Source organism: Echiichthys vipera, assembly GCF_963691815.1.
Source record: "Echiichthys vipera genome assembly, chromosome: 16".
Lineage (NCBI taxonomy): Eukaryota > Metazoa > Chordata > Actinopteri > Perciformes > Trachinidae > Echiichthys > Echiichthys vipera.
The window spans coordinates 23,234,084-23,257,505 of NC_139841.1; the positions used below are offsets into that span (position 1 = coordinate 23,234,084).

Here is a 23,422-nt window from a genome sequence, read left to right on the forward strand (position 1 = left end):
AAGTGGATTAAAATGTTATAGATTGTGTCCTTGTTTCTCTGACAGTTTGTTATTTTCAATAGCAAGAGATTCAAACCAGATGCTGTAAAGTCGGACTTAGAGCACCAGTGATAGTGTTGTTGTTTCCTATCTCAAATAGCATAGGTTTACTCATGACTAAAGACATTTTTATACAACCTGGAACAAAGACGGAGAGGGAGAGCAAGTAGGTTAACCCAGAAATACTGAACCCAACGTATTTTTATCTGGTGCCATGTTTGTAGGCTCTCTTATTTGTCATGTATGGACATTCATCCCACGCTTACCCTGTGATAATGATGACTGGGTAAATGGATCCGTTCGTGTGTTTTTTCTCACAAGTCTTTACAGTAATGAACCGATAACTCAGCCGCATGATGTTTCAAAAACAATATGCCTGCTGTGCAGTGACATCTACCCTGTACATAACATCTACCTTGCTGTGCAGCTGTAAGCCATTGCTGTTCCTACAGCTGTATACAATACACAACAATGTGAGGACATGTTACAATACATATCATAATAGACCACATGTTGATCTAGAGTTATTACCATGTCAAAGAATTTACTACAATATCTCATCTCATCTTCATCCGCTTATACGGGGTCGGGTCACGGGGGCAGCAGCTTTAGCAGGGGACCCCAAACTTCCCTTTCACGGGCCACATTAACCAGCTCTAACTGGGGGATCCCGAGGCGTTCCCAGGCCAGTGTGGAGATATAATCTCTCCATCTAGTCCTTGGTCTTCCCCGAGGCCTCCTCCCAGCTGGACGTGCCTGGAACACCTCCCTAGGGAGGCGCCCAGGGGGCATCCTTACTAGATGCCCGAACCACCTCAACTGGCTCCTTTCAACGCAAAGGAGCAGCGGCTCTACTCCGAGTTCCTCATGGATGGCTGAACTTCTCACCCTCTCTCTAAGGGAGACTCCAGCCACCCTCCTGAGGAAACACATTTCGGCCGCTTGTACCTGTTCTTTATTATTCTGAATAACAGCGATCGCACAATTTAAAATACCTAAAAATCCACATCGACAGAAATTTAAAATGAAAAAAATATATATTCTGTTCTAATGTCAGAGTTATAAATAATTAAATATAATATCTTTAAAATTTGTAAACTTAACATGCTTAAAAAAACGGTTGTTTGAATTGAGACATGCACTGTTTGTGTACACACTGATATGTTGCCCATTTGATATTTTGAGCACAGCCCTACTTCCTTTATATACCAACCAGGCCTGAACCATGTTTTTACAGTGTACTTAAACTGTTTTTAGCACTTGTTTTGCTCTTTATTTTGTATCATAGCTATATGTATATATTAGTCTGTGTGTACATTTGTCTTTGTCACTTTACTATGTACATAATACTATATAAATAAACTCTTACGTACTTAATTACATAGAGGGGCACTGACAACCGGAGTGAAATTCCTTTTATGTCCAAGATTAAAAGCATAATTGACCAATAATATTAGTTCTGATTCTTTTTGGACATTATCATATAGATTCCATAAAGGAAATGTGATTGCCCAATAGGCAAAACCACTGATATTATTACATCCCAGCACCACCAAATAACAACAATGAGTATTCAGTAATTACGTTTCTACTCAGGATGCTCAGAACATGTCATAACATCATATTTTTGTGATGGTCTCTAGCAGTGTGACAAGGGGAACAATGTAATAAGACCCATGTGTTTTGACTGCTGTGCCTGGAAGTTGTCCTTTATCTGACGAGTGCCTCGCTGTGATCTAACGTTGCTCGGTTGACTGCCTCATTAAATATACACATACAGCTGCCACTGAGAAGAAATAGAAAAGCAAAGCCCATGTTTTCCTCCTCAACAGTCTTTTCTCCTGCCTGTCAATAACAATGCACAAAAATTCAACAGAAAATCACAGTGTTTTCACTTTACATACTGCTCACCTTTAACAAGTGGGGTAAAGGCAAGTGCTATAATTGAGCTCTTAGCCTGACCTGAATGCTGTACGCTCATGTGATGATAGGGACAATAAGACATTTGCGTATTCTGTGTGTGATGGGAGACAGGTGACTGCAATTTGGAGATGGGCATTTGACATGTTTTGGCTATCTGTGTCAATATTAAGCAAGTGATGGCCACTTTAAAAGGGCAGCTTGAAAAGAATAAGGTGAGTAAATGGTGTTTAGTGACAGTTAAAAAATGTTAAAGCGCAGTGTTCAATAAAAAACTGTAACCACATCTAATTCACCGATGCTCACTAAGTAACAATGATAGAAGAGACACTGTAGCCCCTTTTACACAGAGCTTCTGCAACAGTGCTGTAATGAAGGTAGTCTGCAGCGCTGGCTTTGTTCAGTCACACAGAACCAAGCAAAGCTGGCATAATGCTGCCCCAGTTGTTATTTCACATAGCAGCCGGCATTCTGGAAGTAAAAGAGGCATTGGCGTCCTAGTGTGTGTGAGCTGATCTGCACCATTAATCAACCACATGAACCCGACCTGACCCACAAAAAAAACAACTTTATGCATTATAGTAGCAAAATTGTCTATAGTGGAAAGGACAGAGACGGATTGGACACCGCGGCATCAGGGTTTGCACATTGCACATTGTGTGTTTGAGGGAGGGAGGGAGAGAAAGAGAGAGGAGAAGAGAAGGTAGACCATTGCACACAATGTTTGTGAAAGTTATTATTTAACTTTGGCTACTCAGAATGCTGCTATGTTACTTTTTGACCCTCCTGTGGGTTGACTCCTCCCTACCGTCTTTCCTTTGGGATGGGAATTAATAAGATTCTATTGATATATCAATTCAGCTTACTGGTTCAATTCTTTATCTATTCGCTTATTGATTCCCGATCAGTTTTCTGTGTGGGAAAAACACAGGCTTTCACCGTCAATGCATCTGTTTTATCATCTCTGAATCTAAATACAGTGAGGATGACACGAGAGAATATTTTAACAGGTTTCTCTTTTATTTAGGTTTTCAGGTTTTTCAAAGAAAAAGATCTGCTGAGCCTTCCTGTGTGGTGATTATGTTATTATAACGCCATGCTTTGGACCCTTTCCTCCTCTCTGCCATAACTCCTTCTTACTGCGAGTTTAAACGTGGCAGCATTGATAAAAGGAATTGATAAGCTCCGGGGCATACAAGTCCAGTTCCAATTTCAATTCGTTACCGGTTCAAGTTACGAACCGGTTCTCAATTCCCATGTCTACCTTTCACACAGACGGTGGGGCGTAATAAACAGACATGCTGTGTGAAAGGGGCTTATGAAATACTGTATACCCATGGCTTACTGCATTCACACACATATACATTGTAAACCAGAAGAAATAGTGTAATTGCCAAAAATGTCAGTTCTGTTGCTCTTTAATTTCTTTCATCTCTCCTATTCCTAGAATATTTGTCTCTTTCTGTGAAAGGAATCCAACCCATGTTTCTCAGATCAATGTGAAACAGCACATACTCTGTGGCAATTAGCTCCCGGCCTGTAGAACTACTCTCAGCTTAGAGAAGTAGAGGAGCCACACACAGCAGGGAAGCCCATTTATCTTCAGTCTGGAGAGAACATACTGTCCGTATACAACCAGTCGCCAGTAGAGAAATGTTGGCATTGTACACCTCTGAACCTCTCTTTTTGACCCACTGGGTATTGACGCTCCACAGTCTTAATTAGTAATAAATCACATGGTTAACGTTCTGAATCCAATCAAAAACATCTTGTCAAGTTTTACTTTCGAAGGGGACACAAACAGCACTCTCCTGTGTTATGATTAGCATAACCCCGTCTTTTGCAGAAACATTCAATGCCACCATTTTTTTTCTGCCGACTTGCCTGCCATACATACACACACACGGTCACACACACACACACACACACACACACACACACACACACACACACACACACACACACACACACACACACACACACACACACACACACACAAAACACAAGATGTGGTAAAAAAACAATGAAAAATGCTCAAAAAAGATCATTTCACTTCAATCAAAAAAAGAAAAAGGTAGCGTTATTGTAAGAAAGCCTTTAAGCAACCAGTGTCAAGGTTGTTTGACTTCAAACAGGCTGCACAACCACATACCCTCATATGAAGGGTTCTTAAGGAAGCTCAAATTACTAAAAAAAAAGTGGGATGGGATTGCCTCCACATGGCTCTCACAGACAGTCCCCCAATAAGGGAAACACCAATGTTTTTTCACAGCCACATGCACAGTCGGACCAGCTATCAAAACAAACAGAGAAACTCAAATTACAACACACAGTGCGAGTGGTGCCTTACTCCACCATATCTTCACATAGCAAATATTTGTCTGCTGCTATATTAATGCTCTGAATGTTGAGCACATCTCCTTTAATGAACACAAGACATTTATAGACAGCAAAACCATCTTCTGATTCACACTGATTTAACACATTACAATGCAGCCATATCGAGTCGCTCGACATCTTTACCGTATGCAACTATTTCTCTGGGTTTTTTTTATCATTTCATTTCACCTAATCATTTTCTTTCTCGGGGACCCATGCACAAACATTCTTACACACATTTATCCTCCACAGCTTGCCTCTACCACAATGCAGCATCCTGAGGCTTGTATTTGTATTCTTGTCACGCAGTGGAAAATCTAAAGAGGACTGTATCTACAAAAGAGAGCACAAATCAAAGAACATCACAATTCCTTCGAGGATGACGGCCCATTTTGCCTTTCTTTGTGTACTCTTTTTTTTTTTTTTTTTCAATTATTCTGTCTGTGAACAGGACTCTAAGTTTAGGCCAGGAAAGGAAGGGCCAAGGGTTTTACATAAACAACACCATACTCATGGGGACTTTTCATAAACCTCCCCCCTCTTCTCCACCTTTACCTTTCACAACCCTTGAGTCAAAAATGAAAATGCGTCACTGCAGAAACGTCCATGAAAGACAGCAGCACTGATTACTGAAAGCACATCTGTTCAGGAGATAGATGAGCAAAAAAAAAAATGCAGCTAATACAATTGAGGTAGACATGCCTTGACCCTGTCAATGGTTTATCTGTGAAAACCTGCCCGGCACTCCAATGTGTTGCTTTGTCCTCTCTCAGTTTGGCAGCGGTACCACTGACAGCAGCAGGGTCAAGGGTCAGTACCTCTCACTCCTCACAGGTTTGTGGAGAAAGGGGATGGAGTGTTGATCGATTGTGCTGTGGGAGATTTATTACTCCAGTCTTTTATAGATAGGAGAAGCTTCTGCCTAATTTAATGGCAGCTGCACAGCATCCCAATGCAAATTCGCATACAATTGCGAAAATGCATCATATATTAAGTCATTAAGAGAACGAAAAGGACACCTAAAAAAGTATGAGGGATGATAAATGCATAAAAAATGGTGAGTACGCTGGAAAAAGAAATAAATGAGCAACTTTAGCAAGGATTTGTTAGCGATTAAGCTGGAGTAAAGGGAAGGGAGAAGCCGTGGTTAAGTAGTAACAAAGGTAAGATGAGCAGAAAATGGAGGCATAGAGTGTGAAAGGGGCTTAAGCAGAAAAAAAATTGAAAGATATATTTGATACTTTCATTCATAACACATATCTGAAAGTTCTTCAGATTAGTAGACCACTATAAATGTTTTATACCTTATGAATAGAGTTTAGATATTAAACCACGGCGTGAATACATATTGTGCATAGGTGCAAAAGCACAATCTTATCATATATCTGCACAGCCACAATGAGAAACTCAAAACTAGAGTCAATAAAGGCTACTACCTTGCAGGAAGGTCACAGCTTGGAGACATTTTCCACAAGGCTCGACACTGTCTCCCCCTGAACTCTCTCTGTTCCCGTTAGAGGGAATAAATAGCCTCATTATTCCACCAGGTGCTCACCATCCATCCCCATGTGTCACTACCATTGTTTCTCCTCCTATCATGTTGCTGTCAAAGCTATTCCTTCCGTGTCACAATAGCCCGCATAACCATATTGTAAGAATTATTGGACATTTAGAACTATTCTCAGAATAGAATTTGCCATTTGTCTACAGTACAATTTAAAATCGGTCCTTGTGGTGTTTTGTTCCACCTGAGGAAGCACATACTAAATCCCGTGAGGTGTTTACAACAGGTGACAATATATCCCCCAGGCTCCATGAGAGAAATAAGTTGTCATTTTACATATACACACAGCATATCACTGTGGTGGTTAGTTGGTAGCCTATTCGTTTTACTACTCGTGAACCACTCTCTCTTTTTTTTTTAAATGTCACCGCTTTGTTCACAAAGCATTTATGAATTACTTTTGATGTGCAACATATTGTCCTGCACAAGAAGCCAGCTGCGTCTCCTTTTGTTCATTCTAAATAGGATGTCAAGACACTGTATACCATTGTTTATTTTACCATCTCATATTGGTTGACACTCAAACTTCAGAGTTCTAATTTGTTATGTATTTATTCTTCTTTGATTCTTCATCATGTTTTGGCTGTATTTGGACATTTCAGACAGTTTTAAATGTTGCACTTAAATATGGTGCATGGTGATCTTTAATAAAATCTGTAACGTATTGTAACACTAACTGATGTAATAATTAGCCATAACAAGTACACACAGCTGCCATGTATACCATGCGTTCTGTGCATGCATTTTTGGATGAATGTTTCTGTCTGTCTGCAGCTAATCTCACATAGGCTACAACTGTACATGTCAGTCTTCAGTTTTCCAACCATCTATCCATCTTCAACCGTGTGTCCCTATCGGGGTCGTGGGGGGAGCTGGAGCCGATCCCAGCTTACATCGGCGTGAGGCGGGGTACACCCTGGACAAGACGCCAGTCAATCACAGGGCACATAGAGACAAATAGAGACAGACAACCACTCACATTCACACCTACGGGCATTTTAGAGTCATCAATTAACCTAACAAGTGCATGCGTTTGGATTGTGGGAAGAAGCTGGAGAACCTGGACAAAACCCACGCAGACACAGGGAGAACATGCAAACTCCACACAGAAGGGCCCCAGTCAGGATTCGACCCAGGAACCCCCTATTTGTGAGGCCACAGTGCTAACCACCACACACTGTGCTGCCCCGATTTACAATTTTTGAAAAAAACTATATTATTGATGGCTCTGTTTTATACTGTCATTAACTGCTGAGGTTGCGGTAGATTAGAAAAAAACAAGCCTTGCCTTGTCTTACCTTGCCTTTGTGATGGCTCAATCCATAGAACGTTTGGTCTCATTGTTAACCAGGGCATTAATCCCATGCCTGATCTGTCGTGATCCACTAAAGTAAAGCGCGATACAAGATGAATAAAGCCCTAATTTTGTCGTTTGTGCTGGCATCTTGACCGTAAAGGAGCAGTGAGGGACAACTGAGTGAGATTCAACTTTGTCGAGGTGGAGACGGAGACCGGCCTGGCAGATCTGCACTCTACTGAGTGCACTTTTTGTAGTTGTCAATTCTTTGTAGTTAAATAGGCCAAATTTGTGCCCACATGATTTAGTTTTTAGTTGAATTTAACTGTCTGAGCAACCTGTTTCAGCCACTTAATGCAGCAGTTGGACTGTATAGATAATACAACTAACAGTCACTTTAATTAGTACTTTTTTTTTTCAATAGCATAATTCCATACGTATTTAACCAAAAATTTCTAACATAGCACTAAAGCAAAACAATTTTAATTGTGATCACCTCAAGATGACCCTTATCTCAGGAATACAATTGTTTCTTTAGTACAGCTCTTAACAGTCAGTGTCTGCCTACGCTTTGTACCCATGTGCCTCATAGTGCCTGTTGGCATTCTACCCTGCAGATTTCCCTCCAGCCGTACTCACTGCTAATTATAATCCAGAAAAACATTTAATGGGGCAGTACAACCACAGCAGTGTTTCATACAATCGCTGCCATAATGCTTGGCTCCATATGATAAGGGCTGTGTATGACATTGGTCCCTGAGTATTCACTTAATACTTAGACTGACGAACCGTAACCTCAGAAAGGTTACACTACCATGCAAGTTAAATGCAATAACTACTGTAGATATATTATGTCCCTCTGAGGTCACTGACAAGTGGCTCTTGATGTGGGTGTGTGAGTGCTTTGCATTGAGAAATGTAGCCTTCTGTGCGCTCATTGAACTGAATTTTTCAAACAAACTTTTACGTTTCAGAATTATTTTTTCTCTACCGACATCAAAGCAATCTATTTCTCTTCATAAATTCACCCTTGAACTCCTCTCCACTTAGACAGCATCTCGATCCTCTTAATAAAGCACTAGCATATTTAGTTGCTTCACTGACTCCTTTGCTATAGGCCACAGATGGCGGTCGGCATGACCCCAGTTCGGAGAAGCAGGAGTCAAATGTATTTCAGCCACCTAAAAAACGATATGAGTGTAAGTGTACACTATATTTAATATAATAATATGCAATTTCACTACTTAACCTTGCTGTCAAAAGTCCTGTTTGATATGGATAAATCATAGTTTATTATGTTTATATATCCATAGTATGCAGTGGAATTAGCCAACTAACCAGCCACTCTTGTCACAGCTCTCCGGGAGTGGTATCTAGAATCGATTGCTCTTCCTTGGCTGCACGGATGTCGACACTTAATCTTATACATTAAATTTTGCAGCTGAATTTGGTGTATTTAAATTTTTAACATTGAATACTTTAACAGTGAATTTTTGAACACTGCAAAATAAAGAGTTCAATTCAGAGTCAAAACATTCAGATACATAATTTCAATGCATAAATATTCAGTGCTAGAAATCCCATGGCTTTTTCATTTCAAAATCCGATGACGGATCTAAGTGTAGTTTAGGCTTAAATGGGAGGATCGGAAACAGTTATCTATGCTGTGAAAAAAGTCCTTTGAAAAAAAATGATTTCACCTTACAGAACTTGGTAGTTGCTGGTCTACCGCTGCATTGATTGGTTAGTTAGTTGGCCTGTCTTATTGTGTGACTTTGGTGTTTTAAAGTGTTAGAAACTAAAAAGAAAATCAAATAAACAATGAACTAATTGAGGCAGCAGTAGACCAGCAACTCCTGTGTTTCTGCCAAACAAAATTACTGTTTTTGTCAATGCAGTCTGGTGTCTTTCTCAAGAGCATAGATGGATGTAATGTCACTCAGACCTGTCTGACGGCAAGTTTTAGCGGTGGAAATTTTCTAAACATAATATAAATTGATTTATTAGGTTGACCTTTTTTAGGTGGCTAAAATATGCTTAGTTGCTGCCTCTGTCCACAGCAGTAGGCCTACATTGCTTAGCTTCCCTGCCGTCTGCTTTCTCCAGTTGGCAATACACTGGCTGTAGATCAGTTGCTCAAACAACCCTACTTCAAAAACATGAACTCTAACTTTTTAAACGTCTGTTAAAAATATCAAATAGTTCTTAAGTGTAAGCCGAATTACTCTCTCCATTGGCAATTATTCCTGAAGAATATGTATGTCAAGTGTCTTAAATTTCTGATGTAATGTTTGTCAAATGCCTAAGCGTTTCTGAAATATGTATGTTTTATATTTTTATGTGCCAAGAATGCACAATGTAAACTTATGAATGACTGTGAAAAAGAACATAAGGTGGATAGCAAAAACTCCAGAAACCTCTGACTCTACAAGGAAGTCTTATCTTATTACAGTAAACATGACTACTACAGTTTATGGCATGTGAAGTGCGAGTTCATCGGTACATGTGCATTAAATATGCTTGCGTGATTAAAGTGCCGACACAAGCTACAGAGTGCAAATCAAAGCATATCAGGGAAGTGATTGAGAAGAGTGTGGAACCCCGCTGACAGAACAGACAGTAACATAACAATATGGCACCATAGTCATGACAGGGAGAAAGAGCTATAAACCACAATATCTCCCAGGACTTGAATCCCCTGCAATCTATTATTTATAGCACATGTAAGTGTTTTCAGTTAAAGCTCTTCCAATACTGCATTCATATCCAATCAATTATTCAACAGTGTGATTCGTCCTCAGTCAGTCGGACACTCTGATGCTGGTTGTCCGGGGATCCAGCCGGTCAGCCAGCTGAGGTCTTGCCAATCAGCCCTGATGCTGACACAATGATGCCTCTGCCTCCAGCCCAGCCTCTGCTTCCTTCAGGGAGTGTATGCTGTCTCTGATTGGTGTGGCTGTACCCTGGCAGACACTCCATCTGCACTAGATTGCACTGCTGGAGTGGAGATAGCTGCAATTTGCAGCAATTCTGCCAGTAATTTCGATATGTATGAGGACCAGAGCAATTCGTAGCCCACTCCACAAGGCCTGGGTACTTTATTTGATGCCTCTCATCATCAGCCAGGTATATTCCAACACCCCTCTACTTGTGCAAAGTCAAAAAAAAGGTTCTGCTCAGGCGAGAGAAAAGGGCTCTTTAAAAAAAGGGAAGGGATTTTATTTTCTGAAGATGTAAAAATTTATGAGCAGGATCTTCTCATAAAGGAATGTTGAATGAGCACAGATGGGGTGATTGAAAATTAGATTCTGGGATGATTGAACGGGTCTCCCCGTGACCATGGCAGAGAAGTCTTTCTGCCAGAGACTCGGCTTCTCGCCATATAATTCCCTTTCTATTTTGTTTCACGTAATAATTCATTTCATCATGGGCTTCGTAAGGGTTTTCAATTGAAAGATGCATAACGCTTTTTTCAGTACTTTGCACATAACAGTGCCACATTGTTAGACAACAGAACGACATCGATTAACAATTCATAATTTCTAACACTGTAGGAAGGCTAGTGCATTCTGTTTCGACTCCTCCACACGAAGATAGGAACATATTTCCGCAGGAAAGCCTTCCTGTTGTGTGCTGCATTGTAAATAAGACCCCAAATAAAGGGTGACGCTAAGGTGGCTCTCTCTCTCACTTCTTTCACCCCAGAACTACTTTACAATATTTGCAAGAATTAGCCTTCTAGCCTCCTTGAGAAACTCTTGATCTATATGTTCTCCTCTCTCAACTCTTGTACCCATAGCGCTTTTGTTGGCCATGCTATTATTGAATTATTTCTTTCTTCTTTTTAAATACTGTAATCTGGTTTCTATTTCAGCCTCATTTCGACTAAATGGTCAGCGAAAGCCTTTCTGATAAGCGTATTAATATTTGAAGCACAATGTCATGATTTAAAAAAAACAAAAAAGAAATCATAGAATGCTAATGATGGCGGGTGCTTAATTAGCGCTGAACTCTTAGCAACCTCATTACAGGCAAACAGCGCTGAAGGGTCTGAAGATGTGTATCCCTTTGGACACGCTCTCTATCAAGCCCCTCATTACTTTGACCCTGGAATAGGAGGGAGTGGCGTAGCAAGACCATCACCCTGCCCGTTCCCAGCTTTAATGGTGTCATGTGGCCATGATCAAAGTCTTCGTGACATTCCTGTTCTACTCCATGCTCATCGTGCATTGCTCCATGTTGCCTTTCTCCAGCTGTTCTCCTCCTCTGTCAGTGTCTTTCTTTCTTAACCAACACATTCTCTCTCTACCCATTTACAGTAGATTCGCTGCTCTGCAATCCTTTTTAAAGTATTTTTTTATTTTTACCATTTAAGACAACCTCCCTCCTTCAGGGACCCTAGATTAAGAACCGACGGTAGAGGTCTTTACGGGTTATATCAATTTCTTCCAAGACCCAAACAAGTATGAAATGCTATTTTGTCAATTCAGGGTCAGTTCTACTGCTGAGGGTCTGGAGACCATGTATATTAACTGGAGGTTATGTCTAATATAATAAGTGGATCTAAGTGGATTTGCAATCTGCTTTGTTCATGTGGTGTGTTAGAATCATTGCAAGATGAGAATGTACATTTCTTTGTATGCTGATATTTTGCCTTTATCCGAAAGCTCATAGTTTAGAGGCATATTTTGTTTTTTTATATGTCGGGTTCTGGTAGGTTTTCCAGGGGTGCGTTTCAGATCAGGTTCAAAATGTTTCACTTGTGAAGACCTGTTTTTGTGTGGGTTTGTACCTGTCTTGTACTGTGTGTATGTGCTGTGGCCTGTTATTCGTTAGTTAACTTTTTGTATGCTAATTTCCTTCAGACAATTGTGTCTTCTACTGCTAAGCCTCGAAGATTTGTGTCTGTGTGACTACAGCATACCCAGTGGATCTTTTTGTCATGACTGTTTCCAGTCCTGGCTGTCAAGCTGGACCTGCTCTGCTCATTTTGTTTTACCTGAGAGCACCTCTAAATATTAATGTGGTCTTCTCCCTGAATTACAGCTTTTCAGGCCTGCCAACTCTCTCAGCATTTGTCTACCTGCCTCTCTTTCTCTCCTCCACTATCCCTCTGTATCTCCCTTCACCACTCTTGGCTCAGTCTTTCCACCCCGAAGGTTAATTTCTGATGATATCAGATGTGATGGGTTGTTGGCTCTCATTCTTCTCTCTCACGATTTTATGACTCAAATCCTGCCACTTGAGCAAAAACCCCTCCTTTATTTTGCCCGGTGGATGGCATTTGGAAGCATTTAGTTTCACAAAGGCGAGAGGTTGAAAGCAAAACTGAAATCTAATGCCGCAATCAATCAGAGCTATCTAGCAACACACAGATTCATCCTTTGTGACGTTAGCCAATATTAAAATCTGCACGACCTCTGAGATTTAAATATGTTGTGTCACGTGTCTTACCTACCTCTAATTACTAACAAATGAATCCATTTAGAGTGGATAAACAAGCTAGCTAGCTGGCGTGGGTGTAGCTGGCACCTTTTCTGACTTTGGCACATCCGTGCTTTTGAAGACCATCTGGAGTGGACCAATAGGACGACATCCATCACAGTAACCCACCTGCTGTTATTTAAAAACTCTCAAAAAGTCGTAATGATGAGGTCCCCAGTGAACTACAAATATAGAAAAATATAGAAATACTGGGAGCTGTAATAATGAAAGTGTTCCCACGCCTTCTCATAAGAAAGCCTGAACAAAAGAGGGAGTGAAGCTCACAATGAAATAAATAAGGTATAATTCACCGTATAATTAGCAATAATATTTAGCTCTTAGAGGGAAAGCAGGCGGTCGACTAATTTGAAGATTGGCGGTTCAATCCCTGACTCCTCCAGTCTGCGTGCTGAAGTGTCCTTGGGCAAGATACTGAACCCCAAATTGCCTCGTAGGCTGTGCCACTGATGTATGACTGGTTAGATTAGAAAGGAAAGGCACTGTATAAATGCATGCCCATTTAGCATTTTAATTATTCTCTTGGCTTTTTTCTTGCAGCACATGGTGTAAATATCCTTAAGGCAGTGTAGAGCAACACATATTTTATGTTCAGCTGAACAAAACCCTCTTTGCAGGGTCTTGCAGTCCTGTTTGATGCCTTGTCCGTACCAGGTGTGGTGGTCCCCGTCAGGACACTTAATAGTCCAGGAGTCGACTAATTGACTTATTATGTTAAAAAATTATTATGTTAAAAAAAACACTGACAGTGAGTGAGTATCACGACTTACTGGCCCTTCAAGTTAAAAGCCCTCCTGCCTTTTAGGCCAAATACCAGCCAGAAAGTCACATAGATAATTTCGACAAGACACAGCTCCAAATGTGTTGTTTTTTTCCTGCTACTAATCAACCAATGAAATTTTGGTCTGCCAATGATTTTTTTGGTCCACTATCAGCACCTTAGTCTTGTTACGTTCAAGAATAGGTTGTTATCCTGACACCAGTAGATCAGGTCCTCGACTACCTTCAAAGCGGCCTGTTCATTGTTCATCTGTGGACAGGCGTGCTGTCTGAAAACTTGATGATGCTGTTGAAGACAAAAGTGGCTACACAGTTGTGCGTTTACAGGGAATACAGCGGGGGGCTCACATGAAGGTGGAAGAGGTGTCTTCCACCTTAGGTCTGTCCGTCAGGAAGTCAAGGTCCCACAGTGAGGTGTGTCAACCTGTGAACCCAAACTGCATGTGCAATATAATAACCATCCGTCATCACTGTCAACTGCATAGCCATAGCAGACATTGTGACTTCCTCTTCTGTACTCAGATATGTCTGCATGAATTATTCTTAGGGCAAAGGCAATGTTTCATGCATAATATAAGATCATAACAGGACCTCGATACACAAGGAAATTCCATGTGGATCTTCCCAGCGAAATGCTGAGATGATGAGATGGAAATAAACAAGGAGTGAACAACAATGAGGTCAAATAACCGTGTTCTTAATGTATTATTGGCTGCCATGGTTGCTCGGTTAAACTGTGGCAAAAATGTTAGTTGGAGGGGCAAATGCATTAGTTTAATCAAGATTCATTGCTATTTATTGTGACCTGCCAATTATCTTTGCATCTTACAAGTTACAACAACCTCTGTCTGTCCCCGTCTATTAGAATAATACTGTATAACCGCTCATTAATAATAGTCATGGTAGAAAAATGCAAGAGGGAGGACAAAGAGGTTTTCAAAACAGATGATTGTCTTTGTGGAAGGAGCTCCGAATCAAGCTAACGAGCAGTAGTAACATGAGATCAAATTGTTTAGCCACATGAGCAAACTTGTCACCTCCTCTATGTCCTATGGTGCGCTCACATTGTCAGCAGCAACAAGACACAAAGCGGCCGACATTCATTTCAAATGAGTACTGGGAGACATGGTGCATCAGAGAAGGGAGTGACAGCTAGTGGAGAGATTACAGCGATTTAGAGAGCAGAGTTCATTTTCACATGAGCAGAGATGAGCTGCAGTCACATACACCTCATTATGTGTAAATATTGTAACGGCTATGGCTATGCTTTCTGTACTTCCTCAAATACTACATACTGTGGACATGCTGTGACTATGGTTTTTGGTAATCCACAACCACAATGTCACTGCTGGTCTAAGTGCATGGTAAGCCACAGCCGACAACTCTGTCTAATACTAAGGATTAGTAGGACTAAGGATCAAGATCTATGCCTTTGCTTTAAAGCAGTGATTCACAACAATTCTGCAGGGTATTTGGAAAGAATGTGACAAGCCTTCTTTTTTTTTTAAAGAAAAGAAAAAAATGCTTTTTCAAAATATATATCAACATATATATAAACATATAGACTTAGCTGTAAGACCTGAATTCCACCTTAAAAGGCTGTTGAGCAATTGAATAGTTAAGTCAGAACAGTTAGATGTAAGCTCTGGATGAATGGTTAAAAGATAGCTACAACTAATGAAATTAGAGCTAGGAAAAAAAATTCCATTTTAAGGTAACATTTGTGTATAAATGGCTGTTAGTATTTGATAAATGTTTGCTATGAATATAGCAAAAACTGATGGAAAAACATTTGAAATAGCTGAACCGCGATTGATGTGTCTAAATGAACACACTGAGTCGGGGCTGTACAAATGCAAACTTGCCCAAGCCACTCTAAAAAAGTTGATAGTTTAATTAAAAAATGTGTAATAACATCCACTGTGATGGTGCTAAATAACATACTACAGTCAGTTCACATTAAGATGTTTAAACATGACTGGTATTGTTAAGGAAAAGGTACTTCATCAAAGGAGTTGATTTGTCAAGACTGTGGTAGTACATGTGACAGAAAAGGTTATTACATAAAGTATCTCCTAGTTCAGGGGGGAGATAGAAAAGTGCATAATAGCGTCCCAAGCCACATTCAAGTAGACTGAAATGTTAAAAGTTGTTGAGGTTATAGTGGATATTGATCACTACCCCTCTCAAACCCCTGCTGATTTATATGACTTTCGTGTGAGGTAGCTAAAATATTGTATTTAGTTGCTTTAAGCATAAAAAACTACCATTATATACTTCCTCCCACTTAAAATAATTGTGAGCTGCCCCTGATGGAGAAAGAGGATTTTAAAGCACAGTGTAGACGTGTTCTGTGGTGGATTAACACTTAATTATACATTACATTAAAACACCGTCATAATAACTTTTTCTGTGCGTCACTTAAAAGCTTCTCTGGACTGCCACAAAAACAGATTTGCTTTGAGCAGTTGTCTGCCTTTGTGATCCCATATAGTTTATTTGCACACACTTACCACTTAAATAAGACCCTTGACCATGAAATAATAATGAACAGAATCCCCAAGCTTAGAATTAGATTTAGATGTGCCATACTGCTTTTATGGTTATAGTATTAACGTATTATGTTCGGTGGGGTTGCTAAATGAAAGAGTGGTGTAATTTATTCTTCATACTGTCATCCTATACACCGTTCATCAGATCTACAGAGGCACATCTTCACACCTGCAATCATGCAGAGCCACCTCCAGCTATGGCACTGTGAGACAACTCCCATAAATGCTGCTGGATTTAATTCAGTGAAAATGCTGCAGGTCTGGAAAATGTGGCTCAGCGAGCTTTTGTCTATTCAGAAACCCATAAGGATTCAAAGGAAACAATATGTATTAATAATATATTGCTAAATCTATCTTTCTTCAAAGATGAAGTAAGTGACTCCTGAGAGCAGTAATGAGGGCGCTGTGGGCAAAGTGAACAAACATTCCCAAGATCATTATTCCCCAAGTTAGACTCCGCCTGGGGAACAGCAACGCGTGTTTCCTGCTGAGCAAATAGTATCGCCGAAATGTTCATTCAGTTAAAGAGTATTCTGTCTCTAAATATAGTGGATTCAGTCTCTAATGCACTTGTTCTATCAGTCAAATACTGGGCGCCTGTGTGTGTGCAACCAAGCTAGTAAAGAAGTGCAGCCCCCACACATTTTTTTTTTCTGTTTCTCAACCAACATGAAAGAATTTAGACCATGCTAGCGCCCATAACGAGCCATCTCTCGTTTGATCAACAGCCAGTCAGAACATTCACCATTCAAAGTGAAAAGTGAGTGGGTAGGGTTAAAGGATTTGCACTTTTTAAGTTCTGTATATTTCTATGAGGGGGATCAGGAGCTTACACTTCAAAGCATGGAGCAGAAAAATGTATTAAAACTAGTATATCCCGCCCTATAGCCAACATTAAAAATCAAAACCGTACATATAGCTGGATAAATAGCATACAGTTATAGGAAAAGGGACTGTCTTGAGAGGGAATATGCAAGAGGAAACTTGCTAACAGGCGTAGACATGTCAGAGATGTGACAGTTTATCTTAAAAGTATTTTGCTTTTTGTCCCACCAAATGTCACTGTTGGCTCTGGGGGAGCAGCAAGAGTTCAGCACACACCTGTCTCTGTTTTCCTCCCTGTGCTCCTATCTTTTTATGACAAGAGGAAAGCTGACGATAGCGAGCCTTTTCTATTCCCTGAGAGTGGACGACAGCAAGCCTTTCAGCGGACGCGTGTTCACAGATCTCCTCATCCAACCTAGCCTCCAATGGCAAATGACACGGCAACTGTCCTTGTGGCTTTAGAAATAGCCCATTCTCCTCTAACTCCCCCCATACACAATGGACGCAGAGTAAAACAGCTTGACAGGAAGATTAAGCAAGAGGGAGGAATGGAGGAAAAAAGGAGAAAATGAGGGAGGGGTAGAGTTATGGTGGGAGAAGGTGCGGAGGAGGAGACGGAAGAGTGCCGCTCTTTTTCTCCTTTTCTGCTGTAACAGTCTCAGGAGCTGCCCCCAGCAACAGAGGGAGAAAAGCATGATGAATAATTAACTTTGAGAAATGTCACAAGCGGCATAGAGAAGTGTAATCATTTCTCTGTTAGGTTTAGAGATCTATTTTTTTTCTTCCTTAATGCCCTGTAGTGCTGCACTATGCCGAGACTGTAACCCGTCCCCCTAAAAGCATCCGATACATTTCCCTACATACTTTTCAAATAAAAGCAAATAAATCATTAATATTTGGGCCTTTTAGCAGAATCACAGAGACGTTGCACTTATAATCAAGTAAGTCTCATTAACTGTGAAGTCCCATTTAAGGAGCAGGAATATTTGCTGGTAATGGTTTAATCAATGTCAGGAAGAGCTTGATCTTTGTTTCTTTTCATAGTTTTGGAGCACACAAACACGCCCTCTCAGAATGAATAAAAGATAAAAATGACAAATTACCGTTTTCATGTTATAAACAAGCTAAATTTGTCCTCTTTCCTATGAAAATCAGAGCTGTGAAAATGAGTTATGGATTACCATGGTGTAGTTTAATGAGGTAATTGCAGATATATATCATTTTCATTGACATTCTTCATAGATTTATCACCAAAGATGACCGACACTTGGCTTCCTAATGTATCGGTGTGTTCTAAACCTAAGATCAGCTTGTTTTTTATGTGCAGAAGAGAGGATGCTCTTAGTCTTTTTGTCACCTGAAGTGCAACACAATGGGCCTGATGAAGATAATGTTTAGCTTTCAGTGGACACCGTAGAAAGTTCCGCACTGTTAAGCCTCTCTGCTCTGTTGTTTCTGTCACAGACATGGTAGAGGAGACTATAACGGCATGGATGATTTAATGCCAAAGAACGCTTAAAGATTTTTCTCCCATCGACGTGTTTGTTAATCAGGCACACTCCAAATTAGATTTCTTATCAGTAAACACATTGATTGTTCAAAATGAAATGCTGATTTTGCCAGTATTATTTATCTCCTTTTAGATGACATTGAGTAATTATTCCTCTAGTGCAGCTGGTGTACAGCCCTGACTTTTCATTTAGGTGATATTTTTAATTTGTCCAACACTTTGGTTTATGACCAAATAAGTGCAAAAATCACTGACATCAGCCGCAGCTGTATTTTAATGCTAATTATCAAACGCTAACACACTAAGCTAAGATGGTGACGGTAAATGTCATGCCTGCTTAACACCAGCACAATAACACTGTTACTGCCACTATGTTAGCATGCGGATTTAGCATTTAGCTTAATGTGCCACTGTGTCCAGTTACTGAGATTGCACGATTCTCATCTCATCACAAGATCACATAATAATCGAGGGATCACATACAGGCGCGGAGTGGGACACAAATCCTATTTCCCATGAGGCTTTGCTCTGGCCATTCTACATTAATTTATGAATTAAAAACAAATTCAATCATTGGCCATTTTATATTTGTGGTCATGAAAGTTATGTAACGTCTGAATAAAATAATTAGATCAAGATAGGAGGCTAAACAAAAATGGCTAGATTAATGAGAGTGAGTGTGACACTGTACCAGCCATGAGTAAAATGTAGGGCCACAACAAGTGTTTTATATAGTGCTTTGACTCTCTGTATCTACGGTTTATAGAGATATCTTAGATTTTCACAGGAACGTGCTTGATTGTGAAGAGTTTTGACTCAATGGGCCGGTCATGAACATCACACAGCTGCCCAGGGCAGGTCCCTTGAGCTTATTGGCCACCGGCCGACCGGGAAATGTCCCGGTTGTCCCGATGGCCACTCCGCCTCTGATCATATATCATTTTAAAGTTGTGCGTTTGTGTTTGAACCTCCAACTGACGTGACTTGTTCCTGATGTGGGAGAAAGCAGAATAGCAGCTCTTAAAGAGGTTAGCGTAGAAGCTGCTATAGCATTTGTTAAATCGGAACTGGAGAGTATTTCTTCACTGATGGGAGAGCAAAGTATGGAACTGAGGGCTTTTTTTTATGATGGAAAGAAAAATGTTTCACTCCTCTCCCAACTGGCTTGGGAAAGAGTTTGATAGACAGATGGTTCATCCAATCATCTGCCAGCTATATTTTGAAAGTGCCTGCACTTTTCCAAACAGTTTTCAATGACGGCTTCTCAGATGGTTCTGTGTAACAAACCATCTGGCACATCAGGTTAGTACACTGTCAGTTACATATACAGGAAACAAACACACACACAACAGTGCAACACATTGTCACATGCATTCAGAGAAACTAAAATGTTTGATTTGCGGAAATAGTTTTCATGCTGTGGCCCTTTGAGAAAAAGTATCAATCCACACAAACACCTCAGGGAAAAGTACCCGGGAGTCATTTGGCAAACTTAAAAATAAAAACGTTCTTATTTTGTCTTACGGAAAAGAAAAGTAAATAATAATACCAGACGAACCAAAGAGATTCAAAATAATGTGCTTTAATAATACGGCCAATACATAAAACCAGGCTGAATAGAATGAATAAAGAGCGTACACCCTAATTGCCCATCTGAAGCGCGTAGGAGGACTGAAGTTTTTCGACTCTCTTCTAAGCTCTCCGTAAGTGGCAAATCAGTGAGAAGAGAAAAGGAGTCTCTCCCCAACAGAGCAATCAGCATGTTAATACCGAAGCAAAACATCTCAAAATTCTCACTTGTATTAGAACCCATTTTAAATAACCTAACAATAGCATTTAATTAACAGGGAGTTACACCTGAGCATTTAGGTTTTAACCAAAGAAGTCTCTGCTGTTATTTCACTTGTCTTCCACTTTAATTATTCTGAATTATAGTCTCGCTGAGATTCTCTCGGGCTTTAATTAGGAACTGAATTAAAGTTATGTAAATACAGTGGGAAGCCGCAGAGTCTTTAAATAGAGTCGTGTTGCATCTGGTATTTTATTTTCTTTCACTTTCTTTCGGAAAGAGAAAACATCCTAAGTCTTTCTTTTGAAGTTTGTCAAATCACTCCCGGGTACTTTTCCCTGAGGTGTTTGTGTGGATTGATACTTTTTCTCAAAGGGCCACGACACTGAAACTATTTCTGCAAATGAGCCATTTTTTGTTTCTCTGAATGCGTATGAAAATGTGTTTCGTTTTGTGTGTCTAATTCCGGTATACATACTTGAGTATATACATTCTTGTATAAGAACTAACCAGGAACTGACAAGCATCAAGTTTACCTTCCTGTGAATGTATTAATGACAAATTTACCTCCTCGAAATTTCAAGATCCTCCGTGAAAATGAAAATAGCGGGATCAACCTCCCATTGGGCTAGATTAAATCCAAACTAAGGGCCCGGGCGCAGACTGCGAGCTTCTGTCTCTGAATAATAATGGGATCTTTCAGCTCTGTTTGTCATCAAATTAGCCCTCTACTTCAGACGAGGCGCTCTCAGAGTGCAATTCTCCACGGCGGCAGAATTCAAATTAGGCAAAGTCAGTGTGAGGTTTGTAAGCATTAAAAAGGAAAATGAGTTTCATTTGTGAAGGTGATGTTTGCAGGAGGAGGTAAAGTGACAGTGTTGCAGGTTCATAAAGACACCTTCCTTCCTGTCGTGCAGCTGCTTTCTTGGTGACTCACGTTCCAGGAGAAACAGGAAAACAAACCTTAAACCAGCTAGTGCAGCCTACAGCTTCCTCTACATGCTTTAATCCAACCCTCAGTCTTAACCATGAAGCCTTTGATGCTCCTCCATCAGTGAACGCTTTCAAATGTTATTTCCTTTTCTTTTCTGTCTCCCAAATAAACACTGTATAGAGTGCGTTTATAAGCATGACAGGAGGCTGTTTAACAGTCTTGAGGCTGAGTTCACTTTTGTTTGTCTTCCTGCCTTGAATTTGCGTTCAAGGGACCCAGGTTGAGTTCCTCCTGCTCCTCTTCGCCTGACACACAGTTCCTCTTGTGCCTTTGATCAACTCAGGAGAGGGAAAGTTGCCCTGGGACGCACCATCACTCTGACACAGCAGGGGGAAACGCTGAGCAGAAGGGGGCAAGGAAGGAGGGATGGAAAACCCTTTTCCTTCTGGCACCCTTCTATCGAACACACTCTCTCAAAAAGATTGAGAGACAATTAAAAGATTTGTTCGGGGCATGTGAGGAAGCGATGAAAAGCTTGAATCTGAAATAACTGAGACAGGTGGATGTGATCTAGATGTGTGTCTTTTAATTTTTTAAATCGTCTTTAGAAGAGATTTTATTATAAGTTATGACTTTAAGCACAGACCCACGCGAGAGAATTTACAAAAATATACTTTTACTAAGACAAGAAAATGAATCATATATCTCTCATCTCATCTCATCTTCAACCGCTTATCCGGGGTCGGGTTGCAGGGACAGCAGCTTTAGCAGGGGACCCCAAACTTCCCTTTACTGGGCCACATTAACCAGCTCTAACTGGGGGATCCCGAGGCGTTCCCAGGCCAGCGTGGAGATATAATCTCTTTACCTGGTCCTGGGTCTTCTCCGAGGCCTCCTAATCAAAATTTAGTGAGGATTTATTTAATTAATTAATTAATTTAATTAGTTTAACCTTAAGACTGCAATACGTAAAAAGCAAAAAGCAAAACACCAAAAATTTCAAGTAGAGTGCTCTTCCTCTCCCCTCTCTGTCCTGAGCCAATAGGAACGCTCTACCTGTGATTGGCCAAAGTCTCCCGTCAGAAGAGTCTGAAAACAAAGCAAACATGAGGTTGAGAAGTCTAGTTTTCTCTCGCAACACTTCAATTACAATATGATGAAACATTATCATAGATTTTTGGCCAATAACAAAACTGCCTACCCTAGGTTTAAAGCAATCCTTCACCCGCAAAATTACCATTTGATTAATATCAGCTACTCACACAATGTTGCCTTGAATTCATGAAGAATTGCATGCCTCCACAATGAACGGATTCCAAAGAACACATGCATTTTTGCAGACACTACTTGTCCAGATGAGCAGTGCATCCAGACAATAGTGGACGAGTAGCAGAAGTATTAGAAATAGTAAGGTTTTAGTGAAAACGCATGTGTTTGGATAGTGATAAGCGCATGACTGGATAAACAAGACTTGGTGTCATGAACGGTTCAGGGAATAACACAGTGAACTGGACCCAAATGCAGACAAGGAATCAGAGAACGGTTTAAACAAATATTTAATAAACAAAGAAAACAAGGAAATCTATAAACAGGGGAAAAGGGACAAAACAAAACGAGACGGTCGAGGGAAAGGGAGGAACGGGAAACTATAACGAAAGGGAACAAAGAAACAACAATTAACAAACAAATCTACTAGGAGCGAAAATACAATCATACAAAGCACTAGAGCCAACCGACGAGAAGTTACCACGTAAATGAGGAAAACGGTCCGGCGCCGAATGTGTCCCACATCTGGCTTTTTATACTGCGGGGAAGGTAATCAGTGAAACTGGATACAGCTGGGCGGAACCACGCCTTCCAGCTCCAGTGAGACAAACACCGAGAGGGGAAACACATGCAGGGAACAACAGACAGAGGGAGACAAACACAAGCACAAAAGGAAGAAGGAGATGACTGCCAGGAGTGGAATCCTGACGCTTGGATTACTTACTGTACGAGTTGATATTTTCATGTAGTTTATTTGATGATATAATATTATTTGATATGATTAAACACGGCCCCCTATAACTTCAGTGCATTAAGAATTTTCTCTTACCTATTCCTGCTAAATAATAATTGCACTAACGATGACTCCAACCGGGGTAGCACCATATATTTTGTAATGCCTCCTCCATCAGTACATTAAATTAGCCTACGGAGCATTTATCTAATAGTTAGTCAATTTAAAATGTGAGCGAACAGCCCTTTTTATTCTGCTTAGAACGACCTAAAGGGAATTAACATTACGTATGTTATTTAGTGAAATACTGAAATACTCTTCTTTCATCACTG

General features: G+C 40.4%; 1 protein-coding gene across 1 annotated transcript in view; it reads left to right on the top strand.

Moving 5' to 3' along the window:
* Positions 1-23,422, top strand: part of fibcd1b (fibrinogen C domain containing 1b) — a gene marked incomplete at both ends in the record, with an annotated part of 108,215 nt that overhangs the window by 80,551 nt on the left and 4,242 nt on the right. The gene's annotated exons all lie outside the window — the stretch shown is intronic.